This window comes from Hyperolius riggenbachi, chromosome 3 (assembly GCF_040937935.1).
Source record: "Hyperolius riggenbachi isolate aHypRig1 chromosome 3, aHypRig1.pri, whole genome shotgun sequence".
Classification (NCBI taxonomy): domain Eukaryota; kingdom Metazoa; phylum Chordata; class Amphibia; order Anura; family Hyperoliidae; genus Hyperolius; species Hyperolius riggenbachi.
The window spans coordinates 272,174,038-272,198,378 of NC_090648.1; the positions used below are offsets into that span (position 1 = coordinate 272,174,038).

General features: G+C 40.4%; 1 long non-coding RNA gene across 1 annotated transcript; it reads right to left on the reverse strand.

The window, feature by feature from the left end:
• Positions 1–930: 930 nt before the first annotated feature.
• LOC137561401 (uncharacterized) lies at positions 931–20,673 on the reverse strand. The gene is made up of 3 exons (XR_011029999.1): positions 20,604–20,673; positions 19,563–19,661; positions 931–963 (listed from the first exon to the last, which is right to left on the reverse strand). It is a non-coding gene; the product is annotated as an uncharacterized lncRNA (long non-coding RNA).
• Positions 20,674–24,341: the final 3,668 nt, after the last annotated feature.

A 24,341-nucleotide genomic window follows, 5' to 3' on the forward strand; every position in this document is an offset into this window, starting at 1 on the left:
GGAGATTGTAAGGAGAGAAGAGGCTAATTTGTTAGTTTTTCCTGATGTTGTTTTTTTTTTTTTTTTTTTACTAAAGGAGACATTATTGGCCTCAATTCACTAAGATCATGCTGGAGATAATAAGGCAAGAGAAAACTTACCTCCACATAAGAGAGAGTTATCTTATCTCTTCATTCCTTAAGTTACCTCCTCTGTAGTTAAGTTACCTCCTCTGTAGTTATTTTACCTCCTCTGTAGTTAATTTACCTCCTCTGTAGTTATTTTCACATGCAGTTAATAAACAGCCTGTCTTTAACTCTGGAGTTATTTTAAGGATTGAAGAGTTAACTGAAAGACAGAAGAGTTAACTTTAGGTTTGCCTGAGGTAAAATGTTTCCTGAATACTACATGCCTTATCACCATGGTAACAACTCTAGAAGAGTTATTAAAGACAGGAGATAAGCTTAGTGAATTGAGGCCAAAGTGTTTGGCTGATGGAAGGGCCTCCCTGAGTTTGTGCAGAGACTCTTTGTAACTCTGGAAGTGCTCAGGCAAATCATTTTTTCACCAGTGTCATTCAGCTATCTTGGAGAAGATTTCAGTAGTTTGATCTCCCCATTAGCCAAACTCATAGCCAATCTGGTTAGCCATAGCCACTAATTTACATTGCAGTGGTGAGAAGTGTCTACTGCTGCAACAAATTCAACTGTCTCTTGTTGCCATTCTCCCTTACAAACCTTGAGCACCATACATTTGTGAATAGAGTTCCCTTCTTTTTGCCCTCCATTTTAACCTTCTTAAAGGACAACGTAAGTGAGAGGGATATGGAAGCTGCCATATTTATTTTGTTTTAAACAATACCAATTGCCTAATACCCTGCTGTTCTTTCATGCATCAGTGTCTGAATCATACATCTTAAAACAAGCATGCAGCAAATCCAATCAAACTTACGTCAAACATCTGATCTGCATGCTCATTTAGGATCTATGAATAAAAGTATTAGAGGCAGAGGATCAGCAGGACAACCAGGCAGCACTTTCAGGCAGCAAAATAAAATAAGTAAAACAACCTGTTTATTTATATGTTTTGCATTGATTTTACACTTGTTTATCCCATTATGTCACACTTAGCCTTGGGTACACTATAAGCAAATGTAGACACTTTTTATATCAAGTAAATATGAAATATTAATTGGCAATATGTTATAATTTGCCTCCATCAGAGGATTAAAAAACATTTTTAGAACACCGTTATTGATGAAAGCAAATCATAATACATTTTCTATAAATTGAATTTATTTCCAGCACAGTGGACTTGAGATGGAAAAGTCTGCAACACAAACACAAAAATATAGCATTCTTGATAGAGGATTTCATAAACTTTAAACAAAAAACACTACTTTTTTTTTTTTTTTTTAGCTAAACCCAATTCTTTTTGTCACTGAAAATAAAAGCTAGTAAACAATATTAAGTGATTCTATATATTGCTCTTTGTGTTATAAAGATAATGACCTTACTGCAAAGAAACTTCCAAAAAGTAGAGGATTTTTTTGACAATAGAACTAATAATATCACAGGTATCATTAGTTTATTTGGGTGGGGAGAGGGAGAGAATCCTAGTCATTTCTACAGACAATGGAATGGCATATTAATAATTTGCATGAATAGTTTACACGTATTTCAGTGATATTCGGAGTATGAAATATTTTTCTGTTTTAGAATGAAAAGAACTGTGGGCCTTGTCAGTTATTCAGAAGATAATAAGGTCAAATTATATTTAAGCACAGCTATTTATAGGATCGGTAGATAGACTTAAAAGAACATAAATAAGGGTAGCTCTCTTGAAATAGCCTAGCTATCACTGTTTAAACAATCACTTTTTAATACTGAATGCCTGGGCTTCCTGCCATATATACTGTACATTTTAAAAGTGAAGACAATCAGTTCTCCTTTTTATGTAAGAGCTACATTGTCATATTAATTGTTTGTTTTCCCAGGATAAAATATACAAATTAAACAATCTCAAAATATTGGTTTGTGAACAAATAAATTCAACAATATTTATAGAATGGCATAGAATTTACAAATACATTTGGAAGATGTATAGCGGCATTGGAGATAGGGCAAAGTACTAAAAGGTGATAAAGAAAACAAATGTTGGTAGCATGTCATTTTAATCAATGCAAGAGAGTAAATGAACTTGCTGATGATACACTTTTATTTTATGTTCACTGTTTTTTTTACACTACACAATTAGAGAGACTGATGGAAAACACATACAAGTGGTTGGGCTTTGCTCATTTACGTCAAAGATACAACGCAATGCAGGTTACACTTTATAGTGCATTGCCACTGCAAGCTATGAGTTTATGCCAATGTACCCACGTACCTGCCAACCAAATGCAAACAGCAAAGTCTGGAGTACTCGCTGTCACTGCCAATTTTAACAAAGTCCTCTGCTGAGAGCCATGTTCATACATGTGCACAATTCAGTGTTAACTAAGTAAGTTTTGTTTTGTTTAGTTTGTTTTAGGTTTATGTACATGCATGTAAAACAATATAAGCAAAATGTGTTGTTTTATATGCATTGCAATGTGTCATACTATGCTCAAAGTGAAAATTAGCAGTGCCCCTAACAGCAGCATGTCACAATGTTTACAACTTGGGTGTAAGTAACAGAAATGTTATTACGTTTTAGCTACCATTCAACAAATGCTGCATGCATTGGTTTTTGCAACACCTTTTCTTTTCAAAGCAGGATGTTTTGGCACATGTCGCTCATCGCTGGGCGCCAAAACTAGGCACCCCAACGCAGCAATGATATGCTGCACAGGGCACGTAAGGGCCTGTACACACTGCTGCGCTTGCACTGTGTTTTTAAAATCACATGCGATTTTTAAATCGCAAAGCCTTCATGCAAATAGAAAAATGCATTGCACCTGTGTGTACAGATCTTCACGATTTTCAAGATTTTTCAAATGACCTTGCTATTAAAAACCGCATGCAATTTTAAAAGCGCAGCGCAAGCACAGCAGTGTGTACAGGCTGTAAGAGTAATTCAGGGCTCTGGCTATCACAACTTGGAGGTGGAATAGTATTTAACACCACTGGGGAGTTTAGCGGCAGCAGGGAGAGCCATAATTCAGCTTGCCCTGCGCCCAACTCACCGTCAGAAAGAGCATATGTACGCTTTTTTTCTACCATCATTATGAATAACTCCTATGGTGTGTGTATGGGGGTCACTTAAGAGTTTGTGCTGAAATGTAACTCAAGGCTTCTCAAACTGTAATTCAAGGCCCCTTTGAAGCTCTACAATGCACTGGGAGAAACTCCATTGGACCCTTATGCCCATGCAAAATAAAATCAAGAATTAGATTTGTTTCTCTCACTTCAGCTAAGCTGACAGCAGCTTTAAAACCCAAACACCAGAAAGCATACATTAACACACTTTGGACCAGTAATCCTATTAACTTTTCTCCTGAGTTTTCTCCAAAGAGATTTTTTCACGTTATCTAAAAAGTAATTTTTTAGTATAGTAATAATGTAAAAAGTAATAAAAAGCAGGTAATATTAACCTCTTGACGATCAGCTAACGCCGATTGGCGTAAACTCGTCGTCTGCGTGTTTCCATGGAAACGGCCGCTTGTTTGAGCGGCCTTTCCATGTCCGTTCACGGAGGGTGTCTCCGTGAACAGCCGGAGAGCCGCCGATCGCGGCTCACCGGCAAAATGTAAACACACGGGGAAGAAATCCCCGCTGTTTACATCATATGGTGCTGCTGCGCAGCAGTGCCGTAAGGCATATCGGCGATCCCTGGCCTCTGATTGGACGGGGATCGCCGGCACATGATAGGCTGAAGCCTATCCTACAATGCGCAGGACGGATATCCGTCCTGCGCAGCCAATGGAGGAAGAGGGAGGGACGGGAAGGAAGAGAGCGCCGAAAACACTGCGGAGGGGGGCTTTGAAGAGCCCCCCCCCGCAAAGCGCAGCAAGCCGGCGGCAATCAGACCCCCCCAGCAGGACATCCCCTTAGGGCTCTTTCACATTAGGGCAGATTTTCTGCGTTTCAACGCAAAGGGTAAAGTTTGCGTTACCCAAGGTGAAATGAAAGTCCATAGACTTTCATTTTAGCTTTCACATATAACGCAGCCTTTTTGTGCGTTGCGTTACACTGCACCCAGGCGCAGTTTTTCGGCCGACGCTAGCTTTATGCGTTACAATGTAAGTCAATGTAAAACGCACACTATGCGCGTTTTTAATCCGTTAACGCAGGCAATCAGTCCCAGAATGCAACAGAGGAACAATGTAGAAAGTTGAAAACTAAAAGAAAAAAAAATTACCTGCGTTTTTCTATGTGCTGTAGCGCATTGAAAACAGATTAAAAACGCACACTCACTGCAGTGCAACGCATATCAAAACGCATTAAAACGCATACAACAAAACGTATGCTTTGAGCGTTCTCCAACGCAAGCTCTAATGTGAAAGAACCCTTAGTGGGGAAAAAAGGGGGTAAGTCTGATCGCCCTGGCATAACCCTGATCTGTGCTGTGGGCTGGAGAGCCCACGCAGCACAGACCAGACAGAAATCCACTGGTCGTCAAGTGGTTAAACTCATTTTGTAAAGAAATTTTCTTGGTGGGAGCTTTGAAAGTATTTTATTGATAATGTTTGAAAATATCTACTGTATATACTCGAGTATAAGCCGACCCGAGTATGAGCCAACCCCCAACCTTCCCCCCCCCCCCCCAAAATTGGGAAAAATTAGTGGCCCGTGTATAAGCCGAGGATAGAAAATGCTCCAGCTACTGACCCAACTGAGTGTCCCCTTCCCCCCACCATAGGCACAACAGAGCAGGGAGGGCACAGTGGTGATAGCTGTGTGGGCTTTGTGTCATGCTGCCCCCCTCCATGGCAGAGTGCATGCTAACTGGCCCCCCTCTTAATGCCCCCTTCCCCCCACCATAGCCACAATGGAACCATGGGTAAAAAGTGGTGACAGCTGTGTGGGCTTTGTGCCATGCTGCCTCCCCCCCCCTCCGTGGCAGAGTGCATGCTAAGGAGGGGAGAGGTGGCAGCGGGAGGGGGCACTCAGAGGGGGGGTCACAGTGACTTGTCAAAATCGAGTATAAGCCGAGACCCCCACTTTTGGACCACTTTTTTGGGCCCAAAATCTCGGCTTATACTCAAGTATATACAGTACTTGGAGAAAACTCAGGGAAAAAGTTAATAGGATATGGCCATCTGATGCTGACTTCTACATTCAAGTAACATACTATGGGCCCAGTTCCTATTAATTTTTACCCTAATCCTTCTCATAGGTGATATTTTTACACTATAAATAAAATGCCATTTAAGCCACCACCAAGCAAGAAAATAGAGTACATTTTCACTGAATTTTTTTATACTTTTTCAATTTCAAAATGCATGAGTTATTTTTAAAAACGGATGGAAAATTATCTACTAGGAGAAAACTTAAAATAAAAATTGGATCAGGCCCAATATACGTTATGTGAAAGAGGTTCTTAAAGGATCTTTTTAGATGTCCACTTACACAGTTTGAGTTGCAAAAAATGGCAATTTCTGAAAATAATAGCACTTCCATACAGCGTAGCTGGAAGGATGTACATATCAGAAAAGGCAAAGCAATGTTCAGCAATGGCTTATTAAGACAGATGTCCCTGCCCATGAGAGACCCTTGCATAAAAAGGAAGAAACAGAAGGTGAAGGTGAAGGGAGTTGATAACTGGAAGTGCCCTGACTGGGAAGTAGAAAATGATAATAATATTAGCCTGCATTGGTAGCTAAATGAAACGTTTTAGGTCATATTGTATGCATGCATAGAGGAGTTTTGAGGTTGCATTTATGGGAGGTGGAGGTGAAGTGACTAGATCCAGGTAACATTTTGAGTGGTAAATGCTTTTAGTTCAGTAATTTTTAAAGGGTCTGCATTATACAGTTTCATGGAAGTTTAAATTAATTTACAAAAATTCATTGTCTGAGTTATTTGGTTTATCAGTGTTTGCAGGATCATAGCTTTTCCATCCAGAATCACTTCTGTGTTCTGCATTAAATGAACTTTAAATCATCAGACATTCTTTGTTGAATACACTCTTATTTGCTTTTGCAGAAATGCTGATTGTCAATGTCATAACAGTAAATAAAAATGATAGCCAATCATATCTGATGTGCAAATCTTACAAGGATAGGCACAGAATGTTTCATCCCTTGAGAGCTTCATCAGCAGTACAGCACATCAATAGCTACACATAACATATGGTAATAGACATGTAATGAGTGTGCATATATCATTTTGAATTTTCTATACCATGTTTTAATGCCTTAAATCTATAGGGAAGTCCCTAAAGGGCAACACAATTTAGGTGTATGATTGTAAGGGACAAACTTTAGTGCTTTAAAGGTGATTGTGTAACATTTAGCTTAGGTAGAGGCACACGTGAATGTTATTTATAGAGGGGTATGATATTGGTAGTGATTAGTCAAAAGTCCCTGTTGTGGAGGTTTGTGTAGCAAAATGGCATTTGACAGTAGCAAGAGTAATAAGAAAAAAACATGCTTCTAATTCATTTAGAGAATATTACATTCCCAAACTGTTTGGTAGTAGCGAATGATTGTTAGCACTTTTAATCAATGTAATAGGAGTTCACAGCTTAACATTGGCATTTTTGGACTATGAATGTAATATTATTGCAAGACTACTGTAATTTTCTTTTCTATTTCTCACCCTTTGAGACCTTGTTGGCATTCATTGTAACTGAACTGTGGAAATAAGTCTATGTTCCATAGCTGTCTGGCCTCAAATAATTTTTATAAACAGGTGACCAAACAGTACACTAATAACAGTGGAGATTTATCAGCCCAGGCAACAAGCATGTAAATGTGTCTTTGTAGTTATACCCTAAGTAGGGTGATTAACTCAATCTTAAAAATGAATACAAGAACCTGTAGTTACCTTGTAGGCACATAGACTTTTGTTCTCAGAATGCACCACAATGTGATTGGTCTCCTAGTCTGGTGCTCTGGCCTGCAGACGGAAGGCTGAACTGCCCGACAAGCAATTTGTTTAGCCGTTTGTCTGAAAGAGGCCTACGGTTGCATTAAAAGTATTTAACTATGCCATTTCAGCCTGCAGTTTCTTTTATTTTGGATTTAACCAAGAATCAGTAGGCAGTGATTTTTTAAAGTGACTAAGAAAACATTGTGGCAGAGTCAGGGATTTCTAATTCCAGTAAAAGGGACTCTGTGATTCTCTTCAGCCATATTAAAGGGGAACTTCAGCCTAAACAAACATACTTTCATTAAGTTACATTAGTTATATTAATTAAAATAGACAGGCAGGCGCGTACCTAGAAAACCCTGGGCCCCCCTGCAAAAAAAATCCGGGCCCACCCCCCCCCCTCCAGGCAGGGGCGCCTCTAGCCATCTTGGCACTCCAGGCGAGAAAACCTGTGGTGCCCCCCCCCATGGTGCCCCGACACGCTCCCCCATCCTCCCCCTTGTGGTGCCTCCCTATGAAAATAATTGTGATGCGGCTGCGTTTCACTGGAAAATAATCGTAATGCAGCGCCCTACCCTGCTCTGCCTGCCACAGACTCCGCGGGCCTGCGGCCGACAGGTGAACTGGTGCTGCATCTACCAACTGGGAGGACACACTATCTGGCTAGGGGGTGGCCCAGTCCCTCCCCCAAGCCCCCCCCCCCGCACGTCGCTCCAGGTGACAGCCTCTATGGCCTGGCAGATCAGGTGCCCCTGATTCCAGAACACTTTTTCACACACATAAAGGGATATGCAGATATGTTACCGCCTGTCAGGATAGTACTGGAGTGGGTATATCATGACATTGAAGGGTTGACATAGTCAAATGGTACAATAGTTTAGTAATTCATAACCCATTCTTGAAATAAGCACAGTGTGTTGGTAGTGTAAGAGAAGTAGAATGGAGGGAGGAAGAGTGGTAGAAGGTGAGAAGTGATGACATGCATGAACAGATAGATATGAGCAGAATAGAGGCGTACTGGATAGCACTATTGTATAGTATTACAGTGCTAAGTCCTAGGTTTGAACATTGGTTAGGGCAAAATGTGCATGGAGTTATTATCTTCGCCAGGAATTCATTTAGGCACTTCATATTTCCCAACATCCCTAAAACACACTAACAAGTCAACTGGTTTCCCTCAAAACAATCCTATATTGAAAATATTAGACTTTAACTATGGTAGGGATTAGACTGTGAGCTCCTTTGAGGACAGTCAGTGACATGACTATGTACTCTGTAAAGTGCTGCAGAAGATGTCACTGCTATATAAATATACAGTATAATAATAATATGGTAGGACATTAGACCATGATAGGATTAGACGGTTAGCTCCTCTGAGGACAGTCTGTGACATGACTATGTACTCTGTAATGTGCTGCAGAAGATGTCAGTGCTATATAAATACACAATAATAATATGGTAGGACATTAGACTATGACTATGGTAGGATTAGACTGTGAGCTCCTCTGAGGACAGTCAGTGACATGACTATGTACTCTGTAAAGTGCTTCAGAAGTTGTCACTACTATATAAACACATAATAATAATATGGTAGGGCATTAGACTATGACTACGGTAGGATTAGACTGTGAGATCCCCTGAGGACAGTTAGTGACATGACTATGTACTCTGCAAAGTGCTGCAGGAGATGTCAGTGCTATATACATACATAATAAAAATATGGTAGGACATTAGACTATGACTATGGTAGGATTAGATTGTGAGCTCCTCTGAGGACAGTCAGTGACATGACTATGAACTCTGTAAAGTGCTGCGGAAGATGTCAGTGCTATATAACTACATAATAATAATAATAATAATATGGTAAGACATTAGTCTTTGACTATGGTAGGGATTAGATTATGAGCTCCTCTGAGGACAGTCCGTGACATGACTATGTACTCTGTAATGTGCTGCAGAAGATGTCAGTGCTATATAAATACATAATAATAATATGGTAGGACATTAGACTATGACTATGGTAGGATTAGAGTGTGAGCTCCTCTGAGGACAGTCAGTGGCATGACTATGTACTCTGTAAAGTGCTGCAGGAGGCGTCAGTGCTATAGAAATACTTAATTATCACTTGTATATGAACAATTATCTATTATTGTACCTTTGTAAGAACCTTATAAACCACTGGGAGATCTACAATTACCAGCATTTGTTTGTGAAGATGAACGTCCATACATGACACATACATAATCACAGTAGGACATGCTAGTGGTACCTGTAGTTCCCCAGTGTGCAGTCTATGATTTGGTCAAGGAATAGGCAGCCTGAGCAGCACGCACCTTATACAGCAAGTCACTATATTCACATCCTGATGACCTGGTCTCTCGCTGTGCTTCCCCCTCCCTGAGCTGCAGCCAGAATTTAACCTTTTGTGTGCTCAATCAGTGACTAAAGCTGTTAATTTAGCGAGTTGTCCTGCTATTCACACAGCACCTTATCAGTCTGGAAGCCATCACATTCAGATGATCGGGTCTGGTGAGGAAATACAAATGTCCCTAGTGCTGCAAAGGACAAACGTAACTGTCTGGGGATTGATGGTGTCTAGCATGGAGCTCTGCACTCCTGACATGTCTTGCATGCCTTGTTATTACAAGCTCTTCTGCTTTGTTTACTTTTCCTCTCTGGCACAGGGAGGGGCGGGACAGTAGAAGTAGCAGGAGATCGCCAGATAACAATGAATAGGGGACTTGGTGCAAGTCTCTGTCTACAAAACTGGTTATCCAGTGGCTCAGCCAGCAGTTGCAGTCATCAGAACCCTTGTGCACAGAATAGAAAGTTTTTCTCCGAACCCTTAATTATCAGTAAAATAAACATTTTTTTTCCTGGAATGCGCTTCCCAGACTGCTCAGCGCCCTAGGCAGTTTGCTGGAATGTCAGTCTTTAGAAGCGCCTCTGCCTCCAGGGCCCGTTCAGGGACTTTTGGGGGCAGGAGGGGCCGCAGCATAAAAGGAGAGTGTGGCAGATCGGTGGGGAGGGGGGAAATTCCCCCCTCCTCCCTCACCTCGGGCTCTCCTCTCAGCGCTCCCCCTCCTGAAATCATTGGTGGCAGTGAGCAGGCAGCAGCAGCAGCGGCGGTGGCGGCAGAATGATACATTACCTCCTTCTCACTGGAGGACTTCCGTTCTAAGAGCAACTTCCTGTTTACACCGGAAGTTGCAAGAAGCTCTTAGAATGGAAGTCCTCCAGCGAGAAGGAGGTAATGTATCATCCTGCCGCCACCGCTGCTGCTGCCTGCCCACTGCCACCAATGATTTCAGGAGGGGGAGCACTGAGAGGAGAGCCCGAGGTGAGGGAGGGGGGAGGGATTTCCCCCCTCCCCACCGATCTGCCACACTTTCCTCTTATGCTGCGACCCCTCCTGCCCCCAAAAGTCCCTGAGCGGGCCCTTGGGGGGCTCGGGCCCCCCCGCGATGGCAGGGTCACATCCCCTATTGGTACTCCAGTGTAGACAGGTAATATAATTTCTTCCCTCGCTGTTTAAAAGAACAGGCAAATGTTTGTGATTTCATGGGTGCAGCCATCTTTTTGGTTGAAAGGAGGTGACAGGAAGCATGAGACACAATTCCAATTGTCCTGTGTCCTGATCACCTCTGCCAGCTGCGCACTAGGCTTCAAATCTCCAATTCAAAATTAAAAAAAACAAATTTGCGCCAAAACAGCAAAAGGAGAACCACAACATCAGAAATCCCATCATGCTTCACACACCAGCAGGGGAAAAATGCCTGGGCAGATTTCTTTGATGGGGCAGAGCTTAGCAGAAATCCCATCAATGCATTTCTGCAGCTAAAAATGAGGTTTGGGTAAGAAAAATAAAGTTATGATGCTGTTAAACTGTTAAAGAAACACCAAGCCTTTTCAGTGTTGCTAAGTAGATTTTTAGTCTAGAGGCTCACTTTAACTTTAGTGGTCATATATTTACTAACTGTTAAAGTCTGTGAAAAGGATTTTGTAAAAATGTAAAGATTACGGATTAGTAATTTTTGCATTGAAATTAACATTTTCCCCATATTCAAAAATGTTGTGATAATATAATGGATTAAAGATACAAAAAAACATCTTGAACCTGTATCCTCATGCCAAAATACTACAGTGCACTTGATGATAAGGTATTTTGGAATGTCCATATTTGTTTGTGAATATTTCCATCTGTGTTAAAATACCATGCCCAAAGATCTCAAATAATTTGGCAAAAATTGTTTTCCTCATGTCCATTGATTTCAGTGCATTGGCCAAAAAAAAATGTATCTGTACATCTGTGTGAAAACATGAAACTGCCCATGTATTTCCATGAATATTCACATTTCTGCAAAAAATGTGAAACCTGCAAGAATAATGACGGGAAAAAAAACAGCCATATTCATTTATCATTAGGGAAGATACAATATTACTAGTAATTTTCTGTGAAAACATGGCTAATCGGTAAGTAAGCTATTTTTTGTCACAGAATTCAGTAACCAATATTTGGATCTCTGTGAATTATGTCATTTTTAATGACATTCAATTGAACTGTGTTTGCATATGGATACTCTATTACTCTAGTCAAGAGATCGATATTAATGGCTTTTACAATAAAATCATTTTACACAGTAAAACTCTTTTTATTTTGAAGATAAATCAAAGCAAAATGTTGACAGTTTTGCATTTTGGAACTATTGTCAAAATAGTATTTTATGTTAGTATGAAATATATACAGTAAATTCCCTGTTTTATGGATGATAAAAGTCAACAGAAGAGTGTACCAGCAATTGCAAACTCAATATGATAAAAACCATTGTTTAATAAAGTGACAGCAGTCTATAGATTCATTACACTTGTCCTTATTGAAAGAGCACTGTCTCTGTGCCTGCTAGTACAATCAGTGTTGACCTATTTACATTGACAGGTGCTGATAGTGGAGGCTCCATTCGTTACTAGCAGCCTGACCAATTAGCAATGAGTGGTAGTTTAACCAATTTGCTATTATGTACGATCTTCTCCAGTTAGCATTTTTCTATTTATGGCAGTGCAGAAGACAAAAGCTGGGTTCTGTGTTCTACTAAAGTTCGGCTCACTCTATGGATGGCAGATTAATGCATTAGTAAAGGCTGTACTAGAACCACCTATTGAAAATTCTAAAAGTCAGATGTGTAATAGGTTTTGAAACTGAAAGAGTTGTGGCAAAGCTAAGCTGGCCCAGGTTTACCAAAATCATGTAGAAAATATATGTTTTTCACATTTGCTCAACACTATTAGTTATCTGAGTATCAGTAGTAACCTGAAGTGTGTTGCATTTTGAATGGATTTCAAATTATCTGCCTTATTGGTGCTTACCAAGAACTAGGAGTGGACTTAAAAGGACACTTAAGTCAGGAATAAAAAATCAGTTTTACTTGCCTGGGGCTTCTACCAGCCCCCTGCAGCCTTCCGTGCACTCACAGTCACTCACAGAGCCTCCAGTTCCCCGCCGCTAGCTTGTTTCGTTTTTCGCTGACAGGCCCTGACAGGGAGTCGGCGGGTTTTCTGCACTTGTGCAGGCCTGGCCACACATATCCTTCTTCATGTTCCCATCTTCAACAGTGTTCTGCACAGGCGCAGGACGCTATTGCGGACGGGAGCGTAAAGAAAAATCCGCCAATGCCAGGCCTGTCGGGCCTGTCATTGAAAGTGAAACTAGGTGGCAATGGGAGACCGGAGGATACATGAGTGACTGCAATGGCACGGGACGGCTGGAGGGGGCTGGTAGAAGCCCCAGGAAAGTAAAACTGTTTTTTTATTCCTGGCTTAAGTGTCTCTTTAAACAGTCTCCTGCAGTATGACCTACAAATATCCACTTTCAGACTTAAAGATTCAATGATACAGATATGGAGCTAATGGTATTTACTGTATATCTACATACATAATCTTGTCCATTTATTAAATATATTCTTTTATAACTACTTGCGGTTATCAATTTATTATACACTAGCTGATGGCCCGTTGTTGCCTGGGTATGTATTTGGCTGGTGATGGCTGCGCCCACTTTTTCTAATCCTAACACTAAATTACTCAATGACCTAGTTTGTGAGCTTTGTAGTATTTGGCATCAGCAATTTGCATTGAAATGAAACAAATCCTATTGGTTGTTGCTCTACCCCCTTTTCTAAATGTTAACCCCAGTCACCCAATGACCAACTGTACCAGGTTTGAGGCTTGTGCCATTAACAGTGCAAGAATGGCAGCAATTAAATATTTCCCTTGAAAATCAATGGGTGAATTTTGATTGGCTTTAGTAGGCTCCACCCACTTTTCTAAATATTAATCCCAGTCACCCAGTGACCAACTGGGTCACTAGCGATACTGATTCAATCAACAATGTGATCGACTTAATTAAGAAATCCACTTCAGTATGGTTGATTGAAAGTCGACAGACTAGTGACCCATACACTACAAACGATATCCTATGCGATTCACTTTCACATTCGATCTGACCGATCTGACCAATGTTTTGTCTCCATGCAAAAATCGATTCAAAAATCGATTCAGAGTCAATCAAATGACATGTGAACAGTAGACAATTCCTGTGCGATTGACTGATATGTTGCATTCTGCTCGATTGACTAAGATGGTCGATTCAACATGAAATCAGCCACTTTTCATCAATTGGGAATTCTGGAACACAATCGATTCTCTCTCGATTCTATAAAATGATTGTTGATCGTACAGCCAAATCGCTAGATGTATGTCTACCTTTGTTGGGTCATTAACCATGTACGATTGCACAAAGTCCAAATATGTTTGATTACATCCACAAGGGCCTAAATTAGTAAGATTTTACTAGAGAGTGTAAGTAATTCTGCAAGCAAACTTCCCCTGATATATTCAACATTTATACTATTCTCTGGCAACCATAATGATCTGTCTAGACCCAGGCAGGGGCAACAAACGCTTGCCATTTAGTGGCAGACGGTTTCATCAAATCCCATCACGTCAGTGTTTTAAAATCACCTTTAATGAATTTAAAGCAAACTCGAGCTGTGTCAAAAGAAAAAAAGTTAGACACTGGGGAGTGATTGGCTTTTGGCTTACTGTACAGGACCGGCCATACTCATACATTAACAGGACAGCCGCACTCGTAAATGAAGGGGAGTGTTGCCAAGAGGATGTAATGGACGAACTTGGATATGCTCAGAGGGTCCCTGAATGGCTATGGTGGGGTTGAGGATTATACAGAGACTTCCCTCTACTTTTGTTACACAGCTCGGGTTTACTTTAACACCCGTGATATCCTTAAAAAATCCAGCCTAATATGTATGAAAGAGAAAGAAGCACTGTTTGCTTCAAACAATCAACACGTTTTTCATCTTACCTTAGCCCTAACTGGCTGTTTGAAACAAATATAAGCATCTTAGTCTGCCGAAGCTTTAATAAATTATTCATTACAAAATGTTGCATTTATTAAATTAAATTGCATAAAATACTTCACATTCTTACACCTTTAGTGAATTTCTACTTTTAAGACATTTTAAGCTGTACTTATCCTAATTTTATACTCATGAAAGATTGATATCATTTAATTACCTCAAATTAGAAATTATTCTTAATGCAGGGTTCCCAAAATAAAGAATTACATCAACTAGTACCATCAGGTTAGAGCTGTTAAATCCTTAGAGACTGCTTTATTTCAGTGACCTTAGGAACAACTGAAAATGTTGTTACATAGGAAGTAGGAACATTTTGGGATAGGGTATCTCTAAGCAATATCAAAGATGCAATGAAGCCTAACAGGCTAATCAATACTACAGTCTGGATTTTTTCACAAATGATACTTCATTTTACTTTTGTTAATTAATTTTAACCTGAAAGGCATCAGTTAAAAGTGAAATGGTCATGACTGCCCTTGTTACTTTCTAGGTAAAAATGTGAGGGCCGACACCATCAATGTATTAAAGTGTACCTGAACTCAGAACTTCCTCTCTGCTCTAAAAGATACACAACAGCATAATAACATTTTAACAAAAAAACAAAAATTATTTTATAACATTTAAACAAAAAAAAACAAAAATTCTGGGTCGCATTCCCAGTGCCACGTTGCGGAGCTGTGTTCTAAAGTCTTATAACGCATCTTACCGCACTGCAATGCTAATCCTATGTGCCGTTCACAGTGCAACATTAAAGTCATGTTGAAAATGTTGCATTATGGTAACTCACTGCATGCAGTGCGTTACCTCTTAACGCAGATATGTTACGACTTTAACATTGCATTAAAACCAGGGATGCTCATCCGGATTCCGGATATCTGGATAACCCGGATATCCGACCATTTTTATGCTATCCGGATCAGATTCAAGATTCCAGATTTCCATAGAAATCCAGATAGCTATCTGCGGATTTTTGGCCGCATAACCCAGATATCCGCGGATATCTGGGATATCCAGATTTGAAATACTGTAACTAAGGTGATGACATCCTGGAGCCAATCAGAGGGCTCCCAGCAGAAGCCCTAGCAACCAATCACAGAGGGGAACACTGGCCAGCCCCACCTGACCTCATTGAGCCAATCAGAGGCCTCCCAGACTAAACCCTGGCACCCAATCACAGAAAGGAACACTGGCCAGCCCCCCTGTATAATGAGGAGGGCTGCCATGATGAGACAGATCATCCTGGCTTGCTGAATGCTTCCTTGGCTGAAAACTGTCATGTCCCAGTTGTGCGGTTGGACTTTGGACACAATGTGGGCTGCATGACCGCTGTCTGACTGGAACCTAGGCCTAATGTTAATTGACAGCCATTTTTTTTTGGGGGGGGGGGGGGGGGTTTGAAGTCTCCACATCATCAATTACTGTTCCCCTTTGCAAAATAATGATGACACATGCCTCATTTACCCTAAAAACCCATTTTAAAGCTATTTAAAGGGCACTTCCGTTTTTTCTATCCAGATATCTGAATAGGTTGGATATCCGCGGATAATGCATCCAGATATTATTGTTCACGTGAATATCTAAAAGGTCGGATTCTGATATCCGAACTGGATCCGGATATCTGGGGATCCGGATCACTTCGGATTTTAAAAAGTACTATCCGATCATCTCTGATTAAAACTCAATGTCCCACTGTAAAAGTGACCTTAACCTCCTTGGCGGTATGAAAAATACCGCCAGGAGGGAGCGCAGCAGTTTTTTAAAAAAATTTTTTTTTTTTAATCATGTAGCGAGCCGAGGGCTCGCTACATGATAGCCGCTGCTGAGCGGCATCCCCCCGCCCGCTTCGATCGCCTTCGGCGATCTCCGATCAGGAAATCCCGTTCATAGAACGGGATTTCCTGGAGGGCTTCCCCCGTCGCCATGGCGACGGGGCGGGATGACGTCACCGACGTCACTGACGTCGGGACGTCATTGGGAGTCCCGGGCCACCCCTCGGCGCTGCCTGGCACTGATTGGCCAGGCAGCGCTGGGGTCTGGGGGGGGGGCGCGCCGCAGCAGATAGCGGCGATCGGGCAGGGGCCGGCGGCGATCAGAGTGCTGGCGCAGCTAGCAAAGTGCTAGCTGCGTCCAGCAAAAAAAAAATTATGAAAATCGGCCCAGCAGGGCCTGAGCGGCACCCTCCGGCGGCTTACCCCGTGTCACACACGGGGTTACCGCCAAGGAGGTTAAGGAAAAAATATAAAATAATAGTATATAGTTTGTAAACATAAAAATAAAATAAATGAAAACCATCTTTCTTTTAAGTGTCTATATTTTACCTAAAGGGAATTTGAACCAAGTAAAATTATGCATTTTACCTAAAGGGAACTTGAACCGAGTAAAATGATTTTAAATAAACACATGATGTACCTGAAAATGAATACTACATACTTACCTTGCCGTCAGTTCCTCTCAGAAGAACATCATTTTCTTCTAACAACAATTTATACCAGTTCTGACTAGATCTACTCAAAACTGGACTGGAAGCATTAGGGCCCTATTCCACTATATGAGTTATTGTCATTTATAACTGAAAAGACAACGAATGTGCAAGGTAATGTCCATGTTTTCCTATGGCTCAAGTGAGTGATATTACTGGTTAATGGAGTGCTAACCTGGAAGCTGTTATGGGGGTCCTCAACATTTTTTAAAATGGAGAACTAGAATTCCATGAATCACAGCGGACAAACAGGATGAAGGAGAGGAGAATGATGAGTACACTACGCGGAAGGTAAGTATAACATGTATATGTTTATTTCGACTTCAGGTTTCAGACATAAATTAAATATGTAGTTAAAGTGGACCTAAACTCACAACTTCCTCCAGTCTCTAACAGATAAGCAACAGCATGATGACCTTTAACCCCTTCCCATCCACCTAATGTCGATAGGCGTCAGGAAGGTGGCAGCCCCAGGACTGCTTAACGCTGAAAGGCGTTAGGATTTTACAGGGGATCGCATGTGCCAATGCGCGCGCATCCCTGCTGAGTGACGAAGCGGAGCTCCGTGATCAGCCTGCCAAGGCTTGTAAGCTGTTAAATATTAAAAAAAAGAAAAAAAAACACAGTTTTTTTACATTTGTACAGCACTGCGATCTAGCGCATCGATGTACAGGGGACAATTAGCTGTCTCTTGGAGCGTCTCTCCGAGCTGTCCGAGGAAAGAACTTCTGATCGCCGGAATCGGACAAATTAGGCGGCAGAGGAAGGGAGGGTGAACTAGTATTTATTTATTTTTTTAAAGAGTTTTTTTTATACAATAACAATAAGAGAATCATTTGTGTGCTCAGATGTATGGCTCTGCAGCAAGCTTTTAAAGCTGCAGAGCACTGAATTGTAAAAAATCTCCTGGTCACTAGGGGGGTGTAAGCCTGTGGAAAATAGGAAATAATGTCAATTGCTTTAGCTGTGACTCTTGTGAATATTCTGACCCATTAACATTCCTAAAAGGGTACTTTTTTGCGTAACATTAAAAAATCCCCATCAGAGGGAACAGAATAATAATTATATTATAGATGCAAGAATATAAGGAGCCCTGTGTACAATGTCAACATCCACGGTAGAATCCTTTAGTATCTCCATGCCTCCCCTCTCTACAGGACAATACATGCAGCTTTGCTGAGCTGACTGTGTATGTTTGTCAATGGCAGACTACTGAATAATCATACTTATGTGGGAGACATAACTGAGGAGAGTTTGTGAACATTTGTCAAATTGCATATCATATTGCACTCTTGCATGCCACCAGCACAGATCCAAACTACAGACCAGATCTCAGTGAATATTCATAGAGTATCACATCACAGTCAGTCTATGTAAACAGAATAAAGCATCACAATTCAGGAGAGAAAAGATTTTATACCAATTGTAACATTGCTTCTTACCACACTTCAGCATTCCTACTACGTTTGTATAACTCCATACACATCCTATGCAGTTCATGCACAATGGCAGATCCTTCATTGAACTATTTCAAATCCAGATAATTTAAACACATGTTAAATAAAAACTTATGTAATGTAGATTTTAACCCTTGTACTCTTAGGGCAAGGGTGTGAGCTAAAAGCACTTTGAAATTCCTTTCTTAACATCTTAGTTGTATTATTGAATTGAAGCTCCATTAACTTACATTATTTGGTATGACAGAAGGTCATCCAAAGGTCCAATGGGCTGCATTTTTATTCTCAGTGCAAAGCTAGACTAATTGCACAAATATTTACTAACTGTAGTATTTACAATCTTTGCCATCCAATCCTAAATACTTCTGTAAGAAATGTTAATCAAAGGATCAATAGCAACTAAACATTTCCTTGGAATCATTTTTTCAACTGTCACTTGATGTGATAAATTGAACCTTGACATAATCAATACCAAGCGTAAGATTTGTTAATGCACATTAGAACATCTTGCAAATATTTTGAGCTGCTTCTTCCTGGCAAATTGCTGATGCAGTATTAAAAATGATAGACCTAATTATGCATGTTTAATTTGTGGTGTACTCAATTGACAAATCCCAAAGGTGAATTCATGTTTTTGCTGAAAATGTAGTGTAACAGTTTGAGATGCAAATAAATGTATGACATTTCATTGCAGGGTGACATTGCACTTTATTTTATGTTGAATATGAAACAGAAGCAGACACATTCACAAGTACAATGTGGCCTTCATTTTATAATTTTGCTGTTCACTATTCTTATTCTAGCAGTAACATTTTCTGCTGAAAAATTTTAATATTATATATAATTCTGTCAAAGTGTGATTTACAGAAGCCTTTGAGGCTTTACAGCCAATATAGAGAGTGAGGATTTCTATAAAACTGCAGACTATACTCCCTGTTGGCTCACAGACTCTTTGCTGACTAAAAGCATTTATAATGTTACAATCAGAACTGTCCTTATTTTTTTTCTCTAAATATGATTGTAATATAGATGTTACTAAAGCTTAATATTTAACCTAAGACCTATTTTTTTCATTATAACACCAATACAATTGAGTGTCTCCATATGTTGGACAATTGAAGGTAAAGAGGCGCCCTGGTTGAAATAAAAGCATCTAAAAACAGCTTAAAATATGAGGAAATAATATGAGGTGGCTTACCTCAATACTGAAATCCTTGTATATGACAAAAGATTTTTATTCAGCACAGGCAACGCCTTTCGTGGGTCCAAGCCCGCTTCATCAGGCCAATAAAAGTGCCTACAATAGTGAAAGAGCTCCTCAGTATAACTGTATCGACAGCGTTATAGGTTAATACAATGAATACTTATGCATTATACATTTATATCCCAATAGTATACATACCATTATGGTTAAATGAAAAACGATCGAATAATTCGATAGATCCATCAATCAGAAAAATGATTTTTCAAAAAAGTAAATATAACCTAATTTAAGGATCTAGACTGCTGATCTACAATGGGAGATGGTAAATATGCAAATGCAGTGTTCTGCTGCATTTGAAGGTATTTATATAATGTTCAAAAAGGATCAACAGTCCAGCACAAGTGCGGCAAACAGCCAGCACGCGAAGCGCCGCCCGCCGTCTCCCGTGCGCACAAAACGCCGGGAACCGCGCGACCGCGGCAAATCGCGCTCGCAAAAGTCCGCGACCGCACGAATCGCAGCACTCCACGCTCGCAAAAGCCCACGAACGCCAACCACCCAGCACACCCGCGCCAAACAGCCCGCACGCCCCCGCGAACCAAGCCCACATGCCCAAAATTTCCATATGCTGGAGGAGGTTTTTATAACAAAAATTAAAAACTAAAGTTATACAATATATATATATATATATGTAGATATAAAATAAATTAATAATAAAATAATAATAATAGTACTAATAAAGCACAAATTACATATACAAGAATCGAGCATTCATAGTACAGTATAGGAGATATTTATCTTGCCCATGAATATATAGCTTATGAAATAGACTAAAGTGCATATATCAATCTAAAAAAAGGGGGAACAATTATCACAAGACTTGGCCAGGTATAAATAGACATGTGTCTGACACTAACTGACACTTTAAGAATACCTTGTCATTGATATCATAAAAACTGCAAAAAACTGTGCATAGTTTAAACAGCAGGGGGAGCGCTTCATATAACTGTAATAATGGGAGTAAGCTTGACCTACCAAATGAACAAGTCGATATGGCAAAGGGATCCACAAATGGGGACTCTGAAGAGCTGCAATATATATTAGCTTTGCTAATCTCGGCAGCTGCAGTAATGAGAGCTCAACGAGGGGTGGATCAGATGTTCAGAGGGTGGGATGACATCACATAAGATGATGACTTCCGCAGGAAGTTGTAGCACCGCCATTTTGGTTTAGGGCATTGATATATATATTGTGGGAAACTCGCCAGTGCTCATGTATGTTAGACAGAACAGCAGCTGAAAGAGCCCTGTTGCTGTTCTGTCACTAGAGCAGCAAAGTGCACAATGTTTCTATTAGTAGGGTAATACAGCGTTTTCTTAGATTAGGCAAATAGAAATAAATACATTTTCTCATGACTTAATGTTGTGCTAATGTGCATATAGATATTCAGTGTGTGATCCTGCTTAACCCTTTGGGGATCTATTTTTCAGAGATAAAGAAATAAAAGGTTTTACATATAGCCTGATTTTCCTGCAGGGGAAACCAAAGTATATGGGATAAATTAATTAAAGTGCATGCCCACCATATATATTCAATTTTTATATTGACACAATAAAAATTAGTGAAACCGTTTATTTATGATATGTAACCGTATATTAGTGTCACGTAAGGAGTGTGATGTAGCTGTTGTCACTATAGTATGTTGGCTAACTAAATACATCAGATGGATGGTGTTCATATAGTATATCACAGTGGGCAAAAGGAAGGGATTTTTTTTTTCGGTTTTTTTTTTGGGGGGGGGGGGGTTGTATAGTTCTCATAAGGTGGCATGAAGAAATTTTGAGGGGGGGGAGGAATGAGGGGGGGGGGTCTGGGCAAAAGGGCAGATAATAGAGAGGAGGAAGGGAAAAGAGACAGTGAAGAAAATTGTATGTGAAGGGAAGACAGTAGAATTATGGGGGTTAGTGATGAAACTCTGTGGGCTGTGAAGGTAATATGGTTATTAGTAATTATGCTCCAGACACTCGTTTAGGCCCTCTGGTTTGAGTGTTCTGAGTTTAAAAATCCAGAACATCTCCCCCTTGCCCGTAAACGGGACATACGGTCTGTTTGGGAAGAGATGTCTGTGATATTGTATTGTATTGTATTGTATATGCTCAATTGATGTAAAAGCAAAAAGTTTGGGGTCGGAATTATGAAACTCAGTGAAATGTCTAGACAGATTGTGTTTGGCAAATGATTTTTGGATATTTCTTCTATGTTGTCCTAGTCTTGCTCTGATTTGCTGACTGGTGCACACTACATATTGTTTATTGCAGGGGCATGTGATGAGATAAATGATGTGTGTGGTGCTGCAACTGAAGGAATGGGTGAGGTTGAATGTCTCATTAGTAACGGTGCATGTGAACGAAAGGATGCCCGGATGAAGGTAGTCGCATGCCAAGCATTTTGGCCATCTGCATCTTTGTATGTTTGGGACAGTATGGGAGTCTCGTATGGGGGCATTTAATGCTCAAGGTCTACTTGGGGCTAGGATGTTCTTTAAAGTTTTGGCTCTTCTAAAAATTAGCTTCGGTTTCTCTTCAAGCTTAGGACAGAGGTATGGATCTTTTAGTAAGGTTGGCCAATATTTGTTCACAACAGATCTGATATTCTTGTGATTGGAACTGAACCGGGTAATGAAAGAAGGTTGGCTAATCTTGGTCTGGTCTTTGTCTTTCGTTTGTGTGTCTAAAAGTGATTTTTGGTCTAAAGTTCTTGCTCGCTGTCTGGCTGACTTTATTAATGGTTTGGGAAAAGATCGATCTAGGAATTTTTTCTCTAGGTTGTCTGCTTGAGTGTCGAAAGTGGGCAAGTCTGTACAGTTTTTTCGTATTCGTCGAAATTGGCCGAATGGTATGTTTGTTTTCCAAGATTTATGATGCGAACTCCCATAATGGACATAGGAGTTCGCATCTACCTTCTTAAAAAAAGTATTGGATTTTATAATGTTATTTTCAATATACAGTGTGACATCTAGAAAATCAATGGTTTGTGGATGGGTATTCATAGTGAATGTGAATCCCCAATCGTTATCGTTGAAAGAATTCACTAATTGATTAATAGTAGTCGTATCACCCTGCCAAATGAGTATGATGTCATCAATGTAACGTCAATATTTTATCACCTGGATTTGGAGAGGGGTTTGGTCAAAAAATAGTTTCTCAAAGAGGCCCATTGTTAAATTAGCATATGATGGAGCTAGATTTGCCCCCATTACTGTGCCCCTGGTCTGTAAATAGATGGTGTCTATGAATGAAAAAATATTGTGAGTAAGTATGAATTCAGTAGCATGTAAGAGAAAATTCTTTTGAGGGCTTGGCATGGTGGTATCTAGGTATAGGTAATGAGCTAGGGCCTGTAAACCAACTTCATGTCTGATGTTGGTGTACAGCGCAGTAACATCCAGTGTTACCCAATGGTAACTGGGTAACCATACTATGGACATGAGTTCTTGTAGGAGCTGGCTAGCATCCTTTAAATAGGAGGGGAGTGAAATTACATATTTTTGCAAGAAATAATCAATGTATTCAGATAGGGAGGAGGTGAGTGATCCAATACCAGAGATTATAGGACGGCTTGGGGGATTCTGTATTGATTTATGTATCTTGGGAAGAAAATAAAAGAAAGGTAGTTTTGGATTTGCTGTAATAAGGAAATCTTTTTCTTCTTTAGAAGTGATGTTTTCTTCAAGTGCTGAGGTTATTAATTTCTCATATTGGGATTTAAATTGATGTGTTGGATCTTTGGGTAATATTGCATAATATGTAGGATCATGTAATAACCTATGTGCTTCTGCTATGTAGTCTGTTGTGTTCACTAATACAATCCCACCCCCTTTGTCAGCGGCTCTTATGATTATGTCTGTGTTCTTTATGAGAGAATTGACAGCGGTTTGTTCTGCTCGGGTAAGGTTGAACTTGGGTGGAGCTTGATTTTTCTCTAACTGTCGGAGTTCCTCTAATACAGAAAGATAGAAGGTCTCTATATGTGGGCCTCTTTATGATGTGGGGTAAAATTGCGATCAGGGATGCTCGGATGTGCCTCATCCACGAATTCGGAAATCCGCGTGGTTGCAAAAAAAAATCCGCATTCGGCCCCGCCGCATGCGGATTTTCGTCCGCGTCCACACAACCACGCGGATTTTTTCCCGTGAATGGCGTAATCACGCGCGGATTCACGCCCGGAGGCGGATTTTCTTTTAACGTTAATAACAAAGCCCCCATACATGCTACAGTCCCCCAAATAGCATGGATTATCGAGGTGATAAGGGGCAACATAACTTCAACATAAAAAATTCCCCCCAAAAATTTTTTTCTAGAGAAAATGGATTTTAAAGTGAAATCAACACTTTAAATGGGGCTATTAATTGGTAATAAGTGGTTTTAAAAAGGGGTATACGCGTTAAGCAGTCAAAGAGGTGAAGTTCCAATGGCACTTGGCGGCGAAGGTACCGCTGGAGGAGGATGAGTGGCTGACGGCAAAAAGGCTCCAGAGAGGTTTTTGTAATTTTTTTTTTGTTTTTTTGCAGCAATTAGCAATGACATCGCAGCAGAGTTGTCAGTGGACACGGGCAGTGCGAACGCAGAGTGCAGTGGTGGTAGCGACTGAGTCAGGAGAAGGACTATGCGGGCGGTCAGTTCAGCAGCACAGAAGGACCACGGCAACATACTGGTGGTAGTAGTAGCAGCACAGCGTCATAGTGCTGGCCAAAAAATTAAATCCACCCGGTGA